This window comes from Aegilops tauschii, chromosome 6 (assembly GCF_002575655.3).
Source record: "Aegilops tauschii subsp. strangulata cultivar AL8/78 chromosome 6, Aet v6.0, whole genome shotgun sequence".
In the NCBI taxonomy this organism is placed as follows: domain Eukaryota; kingdom Viridiplantae; phylum Streptophyta; class Magnoliopsida; order Poales; family Poaceae; genus Aegilops; species Aegilops tauschii.
In genome coordinates, this window is record NC_053040.3 from 44,691,359 (window position 1) to 44,705,798 (window position 14,440).

A 14,440-nucleotide genomic window follows, 5' to 3' on the forward strand; every position below is an offset into this window, starting at 1 on the left:
GCCCTTGAGGTAAAAGGTTGGGAGGAGAAACTATAAGCCCCTATCTTTCTCTGTGTCCGATTAAAACTCCGTAACCACAAGTATTGCGTGAGTGTTAGCAATTATGAAAGACTAAATGATAGTTGAGTAAGTGGACTTGCTAGAAAGCTCTGACACAGACTCTTTCTGATGTTATGATAAATTGCAATTGCTTCAATGACTGAGATTATAGTTTGTTGGTTCTCAATAAAGTTTCTGATTCATACTTTGCATTGTGAATAGATTATTACTTGAGCATAAGAAATCATATGACAATATTCATATATGTTGCTGTTATGAGAATAATCATGATGCCCTCATGTCCGTATTTTATTTTATCGACACCTCTACCTCTAAACATGTGGACATATTTATCGTTATCGGCTTTCGCTTGAGGATAAGTGTCGGGTGGTAGGTGCGACATATGCCAACTGGTGGCTTATCATTGTGGGAGCCAGTAAGACATCGCCGGTGCCTGGAAACGGGATAAGGTGAAGACATGCACGCCGGCGAATCTTACCCAGGTTCGGGGCTCTCCGTGGAGATAACACCCCTAGTCCTGCTTTGTGGGGTCTCCGCATGATCACTAGATCAACACAAGTGGTTACAAGTGGCTCCTTGAGCTGTTTGGCTAGAGGAAGAAGAAGGGCAAGGCTAGCTCTCCTCTTCTCTCTATGTGGTGTCTAAAACTCTAAGAGATCAACCCTTTGCATGGGTGCCCCAGGGGGTTTATATAGGCCTATCCCCGGGGGTACAACGGTAATCCGGCTGGACGCGGGTCCTAGCCGTCAGTGTCTGTATTCGCCGGCTTCTCCGCCAGCCGCTGGGGCCCGCCGACTGGTGGGTCCCGCCGGCTGCCGGCCCCACCGCTTGGGGGTCTTGCCGGTGGCTGGTTACTGTAGCCTCGCCCCTGATGACGTGGGCTTTGCCGAGGTGAGCATGGCTACAGTGCCGCCGCCTGGCGGGCTCTCACTATAGCCTTACCTCGTCTTGTCTCCTTAATGATGCACATACTTCGAGGGAGGGAGGTAGCCGGCTATTGGGAGCCGGCTACGCCCCAGGCCAACTGGGGGTGGCTTGGCCGTCTTCGAGCATCTCTCTGGCTGAAGGGGCCCGCCGCCCGCGGGTCGTACTGACAATCTGTCGTGGGTGGCGTCATGATCAACATGGCAACATTGCTGCGCTGGACGAGGGATGGCCGACCCGTACGGCGCACTGTGGCCATGCGTGCTCCGGGATTCGGGGGTGGCAGGCTGTACTGTAGCCACGCCCCGTCTCGTCACAGTTATGTGGGTGCAGCCCTTGAGGGTGCAACCTTGGCCGCTTGCCGGGAGCCGGTCTTCTTGCGGCCGGCTTCTGGGAGTTGGTCCTCTTGTGGCCGGCTTCTTGGAGTCGGTCCTCTTGTGGCCGGCTTCTTGGAGTCGGCCATCTTGTGGCTCTCTTCGGGAGGGTTTTTAGGGCCGGGCCGTCTTCCAGTAGTCGGTCCGGGAGATAGCCGGCCAGGGGAAGGCGGCCTTGTGCTTTGGGTGCTTGAAGGCTCGATCGGCCCGATAATTTTTGAAGAGCCGGGGGGAGTCGGTTAGGCTACCCATGGCCATTTACTCCGATAGTAGTCCCCGAAGCTGGTTGGGCTTCAAGGCTGAAAGGAGGACGAGAAGCTCAATCAGCTTCCTATCTTGAAGAGTCAGCAGCTAGGAGCCGGCTTTGATCAGGTACGCCATCTTGGTGAGGTTTTGAAGTCTGAAGGCGGGAGCCAGCTGGCGCACACGCCGGGTTGCGGGCCGGCCGCTTGCCGCCCGCGTGCTATGTGGCTCCCTCCGGCTGGAAGAGCCTGCCAGCCCATGCGCGTGACGGGACGCCGCCGCAGGCCTGGGCCTGCCACTTCCACGCCTAGGCCTAGGTGTGGATCTTCTGTGGCCCAAAACGGGCCGTTCGCCTTCCAACGGTAGTTTCCGCACGCCGTTTGGGCGCAATAATCGCGGGACGTGGGGGAGTGGGCGCAGTTAATCCCACGTCCCCCCCATGCCTCACCTCCTCAGCTTTGCCGCACGAGGCTATAAATAGGGGGAGGAGGGGGAGCGGCAGACGCTCGCACGCCCACCCTCGCTCCGCCATCTTCTTCTTCTTCCTCTCCGTCGCTGCAGCCCCTCGCCGCCGCGCCGTCCATCTAGTCATCGCACTACCCCGCAGCTTCGCCGCCGCGGGGCCGTGGTTTCACCGTCGCCGCGCCCTTATCGACTTCCTCCGCAAGAAGCGGCGGTTGCCTGGCAGGGACCATGTGCGGGTCCGTCTTGCGCCGGAGAGGGAGATCTCGCCGGCGCTGGAGGAGGGCGAGCGGGTAATCTTCCGCTCGCACTTCCTGCGTGGCCTTGGCCTGCCTACGAGTGGCTTCTTCCGTTCCTTCCTTGAATTCTACCAGCTCCAGCCGCACCACCTCACTCCAAACACGGTGGTGCTGCTGTCTGCCTTCGTCACTTTGTGCGAGGGCTTCCTTGGCGTCCTTCCCACCCTCGAGCTCTGGGGGGAATTCTTCCAGTCCAAGGTCGGCACCGCCATGCAGGGCGTGCCGGCTCAGAGCGGTGCCTTCATCGCGGTGCGGAGGCCGGTAGTCAACAACCCTTTTCCTCCCATCACGCTGATCCAGTCGGTGAAGCTCTGGCAGAAATCCAACTTCTATGTGAAGAACGTCGCTCCGCAAGGCGACTTCGTCAACTTGCCGGCTTATGTAGCCGGCCCGCTGGCTGGGAGGCGGCCCCAGTGGTCCTATCGGGCCAGAACGCTGTCGCCTGCTGGAGCCGCTGCCGTCGCGCGACTCCGGGTAATGGTCCAGTCGGAGGGCCTGACCGGGCCCGACCTGCTGGCCGCCTTCGTGGTGCGCCGGGTGCTCCCGCTCCAAGGCCACCCTCATATGATTTGTCAAATGAGCGGCCAACTTGATCCGAGTCGGGTGTGCACCAAGGAGATGCCTCATGCCGAGGTAGCTCTCATGGTGAACTACCTCGCGAACTGCAAGCTCACCGACGAGTGGCAGTTTGGCAAGGAGCCGTACCCCCGTGCCCATTCCCCGCCTATGGTAAGCTTTGTTTATCTTCTCTTCTTTACTTTTGTCACCAAGTTTCCCTTGGCCGACTCTGATCAGTCGGTTTGTCTTGACAGAGCCCCCTCCTTCGACCGGCAGCCGGGGCAGCGGGGGTGGAGCGCCAATATCTTCCCGAACGGACGGCGCACGACTTGGACGACCCCGACTTGGGGGCGGCCGCTCTGGACGACAACACCGTGGGGGGAGGCGGCGAGGCAGGCGGCTCCGGGCTTGGAGCCACTTCGACGACTGGCCAGATGATGATGAGGCGGAAGTCGTCCCACGCCGCCAGCCGGCATCCGATCATGGCGCGGGTTCATCTGCCGCGCCGGCTGCCCGAGGCGGCGTGCAGAAGCGCCGAGCCGCGCCGGGCCTATTCGTGAAGGAAATATGCCCTAGAGGCAATAATAAAGTTATTATTTATTTCCTTATATCATGATAAATGTTTATTATTCATGCTAGAATTGTATTAACCGGAAACATAATACATGCGTGAATACATAGACAAACAGAGTGTCACTAGTATGCCTCTACTTGACTAGCTCGTTAATCAAAGATGGTTATGTTTCCTAGCCATAGACATAAGTTGTCATTTGATTAACGAGATCACCTCATTAGGAGAATGACGTGATTGACTTGACCCATTCCGTTAGCTTAGCACCCGATCGTTTAGTATGTTGCTATTGCTTTCTTCATGACTTATACATGTTCCTCTGACTATGAGATTATGCAACTCCCGTTTACCGGAGGAACACTTTGTGTGCTACCAAACATCACAACGTAAATGGGTGATTATAAAGGTGCTCTACAGGTGTCTCCAAAGGTACTTGTTGGGTTGGCGTATTTCGAGATTAGGATTTGTCACTCCGATTGTCGGAGAGGTATCTCTGGGCCCACTCGGTAATGCACATCACTATAAGCCTTGCAAGCATTGTGACTAATAAGTTTGTTGCGGGATGATGTGTTACGGAACGAGTAAAGAGACTTGCCGGTAACGAGATTGAACTAGGTATCGAGATACCGACGATCGAATCTCGGGCAAGTAACATACTGATGACAAAGGGAACAACGTATGTTGTTATGCGGTCTGACCGATAAAGATCTTAGTAGAATATGTGGGAGCCAATATGGGCATCCAGGTCCCGCTATTGGTTATTGACTGGAGACGTGTCTCGGTCATGTCTACATAGTTCTCGAACCCGTAGGGTCCGCACGCTTAAAGTTACGATGACAGTTTTATTATGAGTTTATGTATGTTGATGTACCGAAAGAGTTCGGAGTCCCGGATGAGATCGGGGACATGACGAGGAGTCTCGAAATGGTCGAGACGTAAAGATCGATATATTGGACGACTATATTCGGACTACGGAAAGGTTCCGAGTGATTCGGGTATTTTTCGGAGTACCGGAGAGTTACGGGAATACGTATTGGGCCTTATTGGGCCATACGGGAAAGAAGAAAAAGGGCCTCAAGGGTGGCCGCACCCCTCCCCTTGGTCTGGTCCGAATTGGACTAGGGAAGGGGGGCGCCCCCTTCCTTCCTTCTCTTTTTCCCTTCCTCTTTTCCTATTCCATATGGTTGGTGGAATCCTACTAGGACTAGGGAGTCCTAGTAGGACTCCACACTTGGTGCGCCCCCTCCTAGGGCCGGCCTCCTCCTCCCTTGCTCCTTTATATACGGGGGCAGGGGGGCACCCCAGAGACACAACAATTGAGCCTTGAGATCTCTTAGCCGTGTGCGGTGCCCCCCTCCACCATATTACACCTCGATAATACCGTTGCGGAGCTTAGGCGAAGCCCTGCGCCGGTGGAACATCATCATCGTCACCACGCCGTCGTGCTGACGAAACTCTCCCTCAACACTCGGCTGGATCGGAGTTCGAGGGACGTCATCGAGCTGAACGTGTGTAGAACTCGGAGGTGCCGTGCGTTCGGTACTTGATCGGTCGGATCGTGAAGACGTACGACTACATCAACCGCGTTGTGATAATGCTTCCGCTGTCGGTCTACGAGGGTACGTGGACAATACTCTCCCCTCTCGTTGCTATGCATCACCATGATCTTGCATGTGCGTAGGAATTTTTTTGAAATTACTACGTTCCCCAACAATTCGGCAGTCGGCCGAAGAAGCCCAAGAGCACGGCGGCGGCGACCAAGTGGGACGAGGCAGCCGCGAAGGCTGCCCGCTTCCGCAAGGTGGTGAAGCAGCCACAAATGGTTTTGGCGTTAGTGTCAATTTTCTCGCGTTTTCCTTCTTCTTTTTTGATTATATCTTCTGAATCCTTGTCTTGACTTATCAAAGAGGGCTCCGCTCTCTCTTGAGCGGACCGCCGCCGCCTCCGTGGTTGGATCGGCGGGAGGATCCGCAAGCGCCCGCCGCATGGACCCCCGTGCCGAGCTTCAAGCAGCGACGGAGCGGAATGCGCGGGAGGAGCGGGAGGCGGAGGAGCTGAGGGCGGCCGCTGCCAAGGCGGCGCAGGATCTGGCGGAGGAGTCAGCGGAGGCACAAGCCGACGCGGCGTCCAAGGCCCAGGCGGAGGCTGCAGCCGCAGAGAGGGCGGCGTAGGCCCTGCTTGTCGTCCCCCTGTGGCGCCCGAGATCCCGGAGCCCCCGCCGGAGGAAACCGGTGGCGACCGGCTAGGGATGGAGAGGGAGGAGGACGACGTCGTCGTCCGGGAGAGGGAGGTGGCACCGCCATCGCCGACTGGGGCGGACCAAGGCAGCTGGCCTAGCGCGCCGCCCGTGCAACCAGCTGGGGGTGAGCCGGCTGCGAGGGCAGACCTTGTGGTCCGGTCGCCATCGTGCGGGGAAGGCGATTTCGGCGCCGGACGGCCGCGGTCTCTGGCTCATCAGCCCAGGATCTGGAGACGGCCAGCGCCAGCTCGGGGTGGACGCCGGGTGGTGGGACGGCCGTGCTGAACGTGGCGGCGCAAGAAGTCCGGAACCGGCTTCAATCCCAGGCCACCGTGCTGAGGCAGTATAATCAAGAGTTCCTCGCGACACGGACGGCCATTCGGGTGAGTCTTCCCGCTTTTTGTTTCTTGCTCTTGATTTCTTCCATGGGGGCGCGTCAACGCACCCACTGGGTGTAGTCCCCGAGTTCCGAGTCGGCTGCTGAGCAGGCAGCTTGGAACTTCTTAGTAGACTTCGATTGCTATCTTGTTCTTATTTGCTCCTCTGTCCTATTTGCAGGACTATCACAACCTCCGCGCGACTACCTTCAACTCCCAGGTCCGGGAGCTGAACCAGAAGACCACTGATCTGACTAAGAGCTGGAGTAAGTGCTTCATATTTTATCTCACGTGGGGGCGCGTCAGCGCACCCACTGGGTGTAGTCCCCGAGATTTGGGCCGACTGCTGAGCAGTCGGGCCGGATCTTTCCTGGCGACTTCTTTCTTAGTGCTTTTTTCTTCTTTGCCATATCTGTAGAGGCCAATGCCGACCCGAGGGAGCAGTTGGGTGGGGCCCAGACCGCCCTTCGCGCCAAGGAAGCCGAGTGCAACGCCTTGGCTCAGGAGCGTGACCGCTTGGCCAAGAGGCTGGCTGACCAGGAGGAGAGCCATAAGGCGGCCCTGAAGGCGGCGCAGGACAGCGAGGTCGCCCTCCAAGCCGAATACGAGACCGAGGCGGCGAGCTGGGCTGAGGCAAGGCAATCACTGATCAACGGCTACGGCCAGATCGAAGATTTGGTTGACAGTAGGCCGCCTTCTTCTTCGTTCCTTTGCTTGCCGCCTGCCATTTGGTCCATTTTCCGACTTTGTGTTATTTTCTCTTCCTTTCTTACTTGTGCCGAGTACTTCCCTGGTTATTCCGTTGCTGCCAACCAAGTCGTCAAGGCCCACCGCGAGGCGCAAAGGCAGGCTAGTGCTGAGATCGCGCCGGAAGCTCGCCGGTTGCTTGAGGAGCAGCTTCTGGTGATCCAAGCCCGCCTCCAGCTGGCTCACCGCATGCTCTGCCGTCTTCAGCGCGTTGGGGCGCAAGTGCTGGCCGCCCTCTGGCCCGGCGAGGTGGTTCCCCGTACCCCCAGTTGGACTGCCGACTGGCTGGAGGTAGCGGTTGGCCGCTTCGAGGCCTGGAAAGCTTCTGCAGCTCGGTCAGGCGCCAGGTGGGCGCTGGAGTTCGTCAAAGCTTGGTATCCTGAGCTGAATTTGGACTAGCTAGCCACCTGGCGGCAGGAGGCCGACGAGGAGCTGGAGGCGGTGCAGCCGGCTATCATCCAGCGCGCCTCGGCGATCGCCGACTACACCGACACCAGTGCCTTTGCCCCTGAGGTGGATGATGACGTCGTTGCTCAGCCGGAGGAGTGGTTTGGGCTGAACCCAGCGGATGGTGAGAACTCGGCGGAGGAGATCGACTCCAGCGACGAGGGCGAAGAGGAGGGGGGAGAGGATGGTGAAGACGCCGTGCCAAACGGTGGAGCAACCAACCAGCTTCAGCTTGATCATGCCTCCAGCAACGAGGCGCGTGCGAGCGTGCCGCCTGCAGCCAGTGATGTTCAAGCCGAGACTCGCCAGCCAACCACTCCTCCAGCCAGCACTGCCGTCTCCACTGACCCGCCTGGCTCGCCTGTTGCACCTTTAGCCTGATCCGCCACCTTTGCTTTCTTGTTTATTACTCTTTGAACAGTATTTGTTAAGTTTGCGCAGTTCCACCCACCGGGGATGTATTCAAACTATGTTGAATGCCGGCCTTTCGAAGGCCTTTTGTGTAAATATAATCATGCATGTGCTTGGCTTCCGATTGTATTTGCTTTTCATCCTTTTGGCTGTTTCCTTTGCCGCCCTCCCTTGGTCGCCGCCTTCCCAGCTGGACAGCTGCTCTGCAGTCTGTGGCTGGGGAAGGGCTTGGCCGTTTGGGAGGGCAAGTACTCTAGCTTTCTTGGATTGTAGCAAGGTGAATGGGAAACCGGCCAGCCGGCTGTTCTGACAGCCGGTAGGCGGGGTGGGAGGCCGGCTTGTGTTATATAAGTTCGTTAGTCCTTAGTCGTTTTTTCGTGTGGGCATCCTTTCCTGCCTTTAACTCTTGCCAGTCGGACAGTCGATTCTTCGAGCTGCGACTTTCACCAAGAGATGGCTTGGGTGCCAGCACACTACTTGTCTGACTGCAGGTAGAACTTTAATATAACTCAAGGCGGCAAGTCCCCGGGCCGACTGATCGAACCCGGTGCCGGACAGAAAAACAAATGTGGTAATACATTCATAGGTATGACACTCGTCATACATAGATAAAAGAGGGTAGTCCCCGAGTGCTCCTCGGGGGGCCCGTTGTCTTGTACTTAATACAAAAGGTAGCGTGGTACATACTGCTTTTAACTGTAAAATCTTCGGAGGAGATTGGCGTTCCATGGTCGTTCCGACTCCTTGCCGGAATCATCTCTCTTGCGTGCCTTCGGCTTCTGTGCGTCGATCAGGTAGTAGGAGTCATTGCCTAGGGCCTTGCTGATGACGAAGGGGCCTTCCCAAGGGGCCGAGAGCTTGTGCTGGCCGGCTGTTCGCTGGATCAGCTGGAGCACAAGATCGCCTTCTTGGAAGGATCTTGGCTTGACCTTCCGGTTGTGGTAACGGCGCAAACCCTGCTGGTAGATGGTGGACCGGCTGAGTGCTAACAGCCGACCCTCTTCCAGCAGGTCAACGCCGTCTTCTCGCGCTTCCTTGGCCTCCGCCTCCGTGTACATGGTGACCCGAGGTGAGTCGAACTCAATGTCAGTTGGGATGACAACCTCGGCACCATATACAAGGAAGAAAGGGGTGAAGCCGGTTGACTTGTTCGGGGTAGTACGCAGACTCCAGAGGACGGCGGGCAGCTCGTCGAGCCAGCAGCCGGCCGAACGCTCCAGTGGTACGACCAGTCGGGGCTTGATGCCGGAGAGGACGAGGCCGTTTGCTCGCTCGACTTGGCCGTTTGACTGCGGGTGGGCAACGGACGCTAAGTCCAGTCGGATGCCCTGTGTCACACAGAAACGTGCCAGTGCTCCTTTGGCAAAATTCGTGCCATTGTCGGCGATGATGTTGTGTGGTACGCCATACCGGGTGGTGATATCTGCGATGAATGTCACGGCAGTCGGCCCGTTCAGCTTCTTGATTGGATTCACTTCAATCCACTTGGTGAATTTGTCCACGGCGACAAGCAGATGTGTCATGCCGCCGTGCGCCATCTTGAATGGGCCCACCATGTCCAATCCCCAGACGGCAAAGGGCCAGGTGAGTGGGATGGTCTTGAGTGCAGAAGCCGGCAGGTGTTGCTTGGAGCTGAAGACTTGGCATCCTTTGCAGCATTTGACTAATTCCTTGGCGTCTTCGAAAGCAGTCGGCCAGAAGAATCCATGGCGGAAAGCTTTGGTGACAAGTGATCTTGAGGCCGCGTGGTGGCCGCATTCGCCTTGGTGGATGTCCTTGAGGATTGCTATGCCCTTCTCTGGCTCGACGCAGCGCTGGAAGACTCCAATGACGCTGCGCCTAACGAGTTCTCTGTTCATTATTGTGTATGCTCCGTCTCGGCGTTGAACTTGTCTTGCCGAGATCTCGTCAGTCGGCAGCTCTCTGTTTACCAGGAAGTGGAGGATGCATTGGGCCCATGATGGAGCTGTGACTTCTTCTATTGTCAATACGGCTACTGCGATGTCACGCCCAAGATGCGACCCTATCCCAAAAGAACTCAAAGGTCCCACTAAGGATAGAAGCGCATCTTGAAGACGCTTTTGCAAGGTGGATATCATTACATCAACATTCAACATTACATAATAGATGGGGACACATACAAGGCATACAAATGCCGCAAAAATACATCAATACATCATACATAAGATCATCATCCGACTACGGATGAAACATAAACAGCAGCTCAAACGACATCCACCCTGCTAGCCCAGGCTGCCGACCTGGAACCTATCCCCTGATCGAAGAAGAAGTAGAAGAAGAACTCCAAAACAAGAAACATCGCTCTCGCGTCAAGATCATCGCAAAACCTGTACCTGCAACTGTTGTTGTAGTAATCTGTGAGCCACGAGGACTCAGCAATCCCATTACTATGGGTATCAAGACTAGCAAAACTTAATGGGAAAGGAATGGATAAGGTGGTGAGGTTGCAGCAGCGACTAAGCATGTATGGTGGCTAACATACGCAAATAAGAGCGAGAAGAGAAGCAATGGAACGGTCGTGAAACTAGCAATGATCAAGAAGTGATCCTGAACTCCTACTTACGTCAAGCATAACCCATAAACCGTGTTCACTTCCCGGACTCCGCCGAGAAGAGACCATCACGGCTACACACGCGGTTGATGCGTTTTAATTAAGTCAAGTGTCAAGTTCTCTACAACCGGATATTAACAAATTCCCATCTGCCACATAACTGCGGGCACGGCTCTCGAAAGTTTATACCCTGCAGGGGTGTCCCAACTTAGCCCATTATAAGCTCTCACGGTCAACGAAGGATGTTCCTTCTCCCGGGAAGACCCGATCAGTCTCGGAATCCCGGTTACAAGATATTTCGACGATGGTAAAACAAAACCAGCAAAGCCGCCCAGATGTGCCGACAAATCCCGATAGGAGCTGCACATATCTCGTTCTCAGGGCACACTGGATGAGCCAGATGTCGGGTTGGCATAGACCCTGGTTGCCCAGGGGGCGTCGGACATCGCTCGGTTTGGACCAGCACTTGGAGAAGCACTGGCCCTGGGGGGGTGAAATAAAGATGACCCTCGGGATGCGCGACTCCCAAGGGAAAAAGGCTAGGTGATGCAAATGTAAAACCAAGGTTGGGCCTTGCTGGAAGAGTTTTATTCAAAGCGAACTGTCAAGGGGGTCCCATAAATCACCCAACCGCGTAAGGGACGCAAAATCAAGGAACATAACACTGGTATGACGGAAACTAGGGCGGCAAGAGTGGAACAAAACACCAGGCATAAGGTCGAGCCTTCCACCCTTTACCAAGTATATAGATGCATTAATTAAATAAGAGATATTGTGATATCCCGACATAAACATAATCCATCATGGAGCAATCTTCATCTTCACCTGCAACTAGCAGCGCTATAAGAGGGGCTGAGCAAAAGCGGTAACATAGCCAAACAATGGTTTGCTAGGAAGGGTGACAAGATTAGAGGTTCATGGCAAATTGGAAGGCTTGAAGAGCAAGTGATAGGTAGCGCAGCAAAGCGATAGAACGAAGCAACTAGCAGCAATGATAGTAATGAGATCCAAGGTGACGGTCATCTTGCTTGGAATCCCGCTAGGAAGAAGAACGAGTCCATGAAGAAGATGAAGCCACGAAGACAAACCAAGCGTAGACGAACGAATCCTCACGATCGCAACGAAACGGGAACTATCGAGAAGAAACACACAACATGGTAAACACACCACACATGAACAAGGCATGATGCTCAACCAAGTATGATGCATGACAAGGCTACATGAAGCTACTCATGGCAAGAGATGATGCATACCAGAGCAACACATCAAAGCAAGTTTAAATGAGGCCGGAAACAACCTATAACAATTCCGGTAAGTCCTCATATGCAAGTTTCGAAATTGGTCCAGAACAGAATAAACCTTATGTTCAAGTTGTTAAACAGCAAGTTAAGATGCACCAAGATGATCTACACGAAATTCTAGTCAAGTTACATATAAAGTTCATTAGATTCGGAGCTACGGCCTAGAAGATATGAGCAAAACAAGTTAAATATGGCATTGATGCAAAATGCATTCAAACATCAAACAAACACACTCAAGGCATGGATGCAACATGATAATATTAAACTACATGCAATTCTAAGCAAGTTTCATATAGAGCATGCTCAAAACGGAGCAACGGTGCAACACATACACTCCAAACAAGACATAACAACAATCTGTCCAAAACAGCAACTAGGCATCTAGCAAGCATCAAAACAATATGCTACAGCACCTTAACATGAAAAAAATGAAATGGGCATGATGTACAGGTAAAGCATTACAAAACATGAACACTGAGCTATCTCCAGAAAACACTATAACATGCTCAAAAGGACATGGAAAGATTGCAAATAGTAACAGTTTCACAGACTTGGCAGAATCACTGGACATGGCAGAAATAACATCAGGTTGCAAAGTTTAGAGCTAACAAACAACATGCTACTGGAACATATCTTAGCAAACAAAGGCATGGCATGAATCTACTAATTACATAGAACAAAAGTCCCTTACTGAACATGAGCCAAAAAGGCACAGAAGATATGATGGCACCCAGGTAAACATAGCAAGTTTTATTAACAGCTTCAGACTTGGAAGAAAAACAGAGCATGGCAGAAATAACGATAAGTAGGCATGTTGGTGAGCTTGAACCACTCACTAAAGAGCATTACATGGCATGGCAAGGTAACCAGCAGTAAGAAGGCATAATTATGAAGCTAAGCATGGCAATATCATAGTCATAGGGTACATGGATCACTAGTAACAACCATGGCAAAATTGATTAACATGTAAACAATCTTCCAGGAACATTTTATAGCAAAAGTAGAGCAAGATTAAGACATGGTAGAGCACTCCATAATTGCAAACATGGGCATGGATGGATAGAGCATAACATGTGTAACAAAACATCGTTAGTGAACATCTCCAGATTATGCATAGAATGACTTGTAGCAGCAGGTTTACATGGCATCACAACATAACAGACTCTGACTTAGCAGAAATGAGTCACAGAAATCAGCAACATCACGGAGGCTACTTTGCATGCTTGTGCTAGTCACCACATAGATCCTAAAAATACAAGACAAGCACCTCTGTAAAGATGGCATGATTTAGATCAAAACATGTAGACATCAACCTCATAGGATGCACACACAAAATGCAATGAAAAAGACAAATTATCAAGTTCTGTAAACAAACATCAGTTAACAACATATAGCACTCTTGCAACGATGATTAGGGCATCAAGATGAACTCAAACAAGCATGGCACAATGGAACAAAATGAAGATCACCTCCTGATGCACATATATATATATATATATATATATATATATATATATATATATATTAAGTGCACATATCGGAGCACCGAGCATGATGTTATGATGCAATGAACATGGGATAAAAATATCACAAGAAAAATGACTTAGTGGAAAAATGAGGGGGGTTCGACCTTCGGGGTTTGACCGCGGCACAGATCCGGAGGGGAGCGGAGCCGGGACGAGGTCGGAGACGGTGAGGGAGGCCGAAACGGGGGCGGGGATGGACGGATCCGGCCCTTGGCCACCGGATCTGGCCAGAGAAGGGCACGGGAGGCCGGCGGCGAGCTCCTGGCTGGCGGCGCTTCCTGAAGAGAGGGAGAGAGCTGGTGAGGGAGAGGGAGAGCAGATGAGAGGGAGAAGAAGGCGGGGCGGCGCAGGCTCACCGGGGCGGCGACAAGCTACGGCCGGCGGGGACGAGGAGGCGCGGGACGCGGGAGGGGCGCGGCGGCGAGGTTCGGCGACCCGGGCGGCGGAGAGGAACTCGGGCGCCTGCGGGGCGGGGAGCGAGACGCGGGCGCGGGCGGGGCGCGCGCTCGGGCCCAGATGGGCTCGGGCGGGCCCCGCTCGGGCCTGGGCGAGCCGGCAGCGGATGGGGCGCTGGAGGGAGAGGCGCGGGACAGGTGGCGAACTGGGAGTGGGCGAGGGAGGCTGCTGTGGCGGCGCCGACCAGTGGCGGCGCGACAAGTGGCGGCGAGGGCTCGGCATGGAAATCGGTGGAGGAGGCGGCTGGAGGCGCAGAAAACGAGGGGGAGGTTGGTGGAGGCCAAAAATGGCAGGGGAGGTGCATATATATGGAAGGGGCTAGGGTTTGGGGGTTTGAGGGGGGTTTCTGAGCCTCCGATCACGATCCGACGGATCCGATCGAGAGAGGGGGTTAGGAAGGCCTAGTGGGCTGTGTGGAGGGGTTGCGCTGAGGAGAGAGGGAAGAAATGCAGCCCGACAAATGTTTCCGAAGACCGAAAATGTCCGACGATAGACTGGCTATACTGCCGCTATAGTTATCCGTTGGGGCATCAAACGAACTCCAAATGGAACGAAATTTGACGGGCGGTCTGTTGGTGCTATACCAAGGCCACTCGGCAAATACCGACCCATTCCGAGAAGGTTTTTCTCCCGCTCACGAAAAGAAAACAGAGGGGTGCAATGGGTGCGGCGAGAGTTTCGTATCGCGAAACGGACAACGGGGAAAAGGACCGGATGCAAGTTTTGAAAAACATGATAATGCAGATGATGACATGGCAAAATGCAACACGCAAGCAAATGACATGGCAACAACGACGAATAACTGGAAGACACCTGGCGCATCGGATCCGGGGCGTTACATGCGACCATGGTGGGTGGGTTGGGTGGTGAAGA

The 14,440-nt window shown here is 54.1% G+C and overlaps 1 protein-coding gene across 1 annotated transcript in view; it reads left to right on the forward strand.

The window, feature by feature from the left end:
• Positions 1-14,440, forward strand: part of LOC141025785 (uncharacterized) — a 34,242-nt gene that overhangs the window by 10,537 nt on the left and 9,265 nt on the right. The gene's annotated exons all lie outside the window — the stretch shown is intronic.